This window comes from Bombina bombina, chromosome 3 (genome assembly GCF_027579735.1).
Source record: "Bombina bombina isolate aBomBom1 chromosome 3, aBomBom1.pri, whole genome shotgun sequence".
NCBI classification, from domain to species: Eukaryota; Metazoa; Chordata; class Amphibia; order Anura; family Bombinatoridae; genus Bombina; species Bombina bombina.
In genome coordinates, this window is record NC_069501.1 from 629,928,633 (window position 1) to 629,932,064 (window position 3,432).

A 3,432-nucleotide genomic window follows, 5' to 3' on the forward strand; every position below is an offset into this window, starting at 1 on the left:
CAGAGAGAGACAAAGGGGGAGGACAGAGAGAGACAGAGGGGGGAGGACAGAGAGAGACAGAGGGGGAGGACGGACAGAGAGAGACAGAGGGGGAGGACGGACAGAGAGAGACAGAGGGGGAGGACAGAGAGAGGGAGACAGGGGGGGAGGACAGAGAGAGGGAGACAGAGAGAAAGCCAGAGGGGGAGACAGAGGGGGAGACAGAGAGGGAGGACAGAGAGAGAGACAAAGTTGGAAACAGAGAGAGACAGAGGAGGAGGACAGAGAGGAAGAGGACAGATAGAAAGAGAGAGAGAGAGAGAGAGAGACAGACAGTGGGAGACAGAGAGAGACAGTGGAGGAGGACAGAGAGAGACAGAGAGGGAGGACAGAGAGAGACAGAGGAGAAGGACAGAGAGAGATAGAGGAGGAGGACAAAGAGAGACAGAGGAGGAGAACAGAGAGAGACAGAGGAGGAGGACAGAGAGAGAAAGAGGGGGAGGACAGAGAGAGACAGAGGAGAAGGACAGAGAGAGATAGAGGAGGAGGACAAAGAGAGACAAAGGAGGAGAACAGAGAGAGACGGAGGAGGAGGACAGAGAGAGAAAGAGGGGGAGGACAGAGAGAGTCAGAGGGGGGAGGACAGAGAGAGACAGAGGGGGGAGGACAGAGAGAGACAGAGGGGGGGAGGACAGAGAGAGACAGAGGGGGGGAGGACAGAGAGAGACAGAGGGGGGGAGGACAGAGAGAGACAGAGGGGGGAAGACAGAGAGAGACAGAGGGGGAGGAAAGAGAGAGGCAGAGGGGGACACAGAGAGAGAGAGAGAGAGAGATACAGAGGGGAGACAGACAGAGAGAGAGATACAGAGGGGGAGACAGAAAGAGATACAGAGGGGGAAACAGAGAGAAAGCCAGAGGGGGAGACAGAGAGAGAGGGAGAGACAGAGATAGAGAGGGGGAGACAGAGAGGGAGGACAGAGAGACAGAGAGAGAGACAAAGTTGGAAACAGAGAGAGACAGAGGAGGAGGACAGAGAGGAAGAGGACAGATAGAAAGAGAGAGAGAGAGAGAGAGGGAGGACAGAGAGAGACAGAGGAGAAGGACAGAAAGAGATAGAGGAGGAGGACAAAGAGAGACAGAGGAGGAGGACAGAGAGAGTCAAAGGGGGGAGGACAGAGAGAGACAGAGGGGGGAAGACAGAGAGAGACAGAGGGGGGAAGACAGAGAGAGACAGAGGGGGAGGACAGAGAGAGACAGAGGGGGAGGACAGAGAGAGGCAGAGGGGGAGGACAGGGAGAGACAGAGGGGGGAAGACAGAGAGAGACAGAGGGGGAGGACAGAGAGAGGCAGAGGGGGAGGACAGGGAGAGACAGACGGGGAAGACAGAGAGAGAGACAGAGGGGGAGGACAGAGAGAGAGACAAAGGGTGAGGACAGAGAGGGAGGACAGAGAGAGACAGAGGGGGCGGACAGAGAGAGATAGAGGGGGGACGACAGAGAGAAACAGAGGGGGACGACAGAGAGTAACAGAGGGGGAGGACAGAGAGAAAGAGAGAGAGAAACAGAGGGGGAAACAGAGAGAAAGCCAGAGGGGGAGACAGAGAGAGAGGGAGAGAGAGAGAGAGAGAAGGAGAACAGAGAGACAGAGAGAGACAGAGTTGGAGACAGAGAGAGACAGAGGAGGAGGACAGAGAGAGAGAAAGAGAGAGACAGTGGGAGACAGAGAGAGAGAGAGAGAGAGAGAGAGAGAGAGAGAGAAAGAGAGAGAGGTGGAGATAGAGAGGCAGAGGGGGAAACAGAGAGAGAGAGAGAGACACAGAGGGGGAGACAGAGAGAAAGCCAGAGGGGGAGAGAGACAGAGAGAGAGAGGGTGAGACAGAGAAAGTCAGAGAGGGAGACAGAGAAAGAGAGAGACAGAGGGGGAGACAGAAAGAAAGCCAGAGGGGGAGACAGAGAGAAAGAGAGACAGAGGAGGAGGCAGAAAGAGAGAGAAAGAGGGGAGAGAGAAACGGAGAGAGACAGTGGGGGATAGAGAGACAGTGGGGGAGGACAGATGGAGACAGAGGGAGAGGACAGAGAGAGACAGAGGGGGAGGACAGGGAGAGACAGAGGGGGAGGACAGGGAGAGACAGAGGGGGAGGACAGAAAGAGACAAATGAGGAGGACAGAGAGAGACAAAGGGGGAGGACAGAGAGAGACAAAGGGTGAAAACAGACAGAGACAGAGGGGGAGGACAGAGAGAGACAGAGTGGGAGGACAGAGAGAGATAGAGGGGGGACAACAGAGAGAGACAGAGGGGGGGACAACAGAGAGAGACAGAGGGGGGACAACAGAGAGAGACAGAGGGGGAGGACAGAGAGAGACAGATGATGAGGATAGAGATAGAGACAGAGGAGAAGGACAGAGAGAGACAGAGGAGAAGGACAGAGAGAGATAGAGGAGGAGGACAAAGAGAGACAGAGGAGGAGGACAGAGAGAGGCAGAGGAGGAGGACAGAGAGAGTCAAAGGGGGGAGGACAGAGAGAGACAGAGGGGGGAAGACAGAGAGAGACAGAGGGGGAAAGACAGAGAGAGACAGAGGGGGAAGACAGAGAGAGATAGAGGGGGGAAGACAGAGAGAGACCGAGGGGGAGGACAGAGAGAGGCAGAGGGGGAGGACAGGGAGAGACAGACGGGGAAGACAGAGAGAGAGAGACAGAGGGGGAGGACAGTGAGAGACAAAGGAGGAGGACAGAGAGAGAGACAAAGGGTGAGGACAGAGAGAGACAGAGGGGGAGGACAGAGAGAGACAGAGGGGGAGGACAGAGAGAGACAGAGGGGGCGGACAGAGAGAGATAGAGGGGGGACGACAGAGAGAAACAGAGGGGGAGGACAGAGAGAAATAGAGGGGGGACGACAGAGAGTAACAGAGGGGGAGGACAGAGAGAAAGAGAGAGAGAAACAGAGGGGGAAACAGAGAGAAAGCCAGAGGGGGAGACAGAGAGAGAGGGAGAGAGAGAGAGAGACAGAGGAGAACAGAGAGACAGAGAGAGACAGAGTTGGAGACAGAGAGAGACAGAGGAGGAGGACAGAGAGAGAGAAAGAGAGAGACAGTGGGAGAGAGAGAGAGAGAGAGAGAGAGAGAGGTGGAGATAGAGAGGCAGAGGGGGAAACAGAGAGAGAGAGAGGCACAGAGGGGGAGACAGAGAAAAAGCCAGAGGGGGAGAGAGACAGAGAGAGAGAGGGTGAGACAGAGAAAGTCAGAGAGGGAGACAGAGAAAGAGAGAGACAGAGGGGGAGACAGAAAGAAAGAGAGACAGAGGAGGAGGCAGAAAGAGAGAGAAAGAGGGGAGAGAGAAACGGAGAGAGACAGTGGGGGATAGAGAGACAGTGGGGGAGGACAGATGGAGACAGAGGGAGAGGACAGAGAGAGACAGAGGGAGAGGACAGAGAGAGACAGAGGGGGAGGACAAAG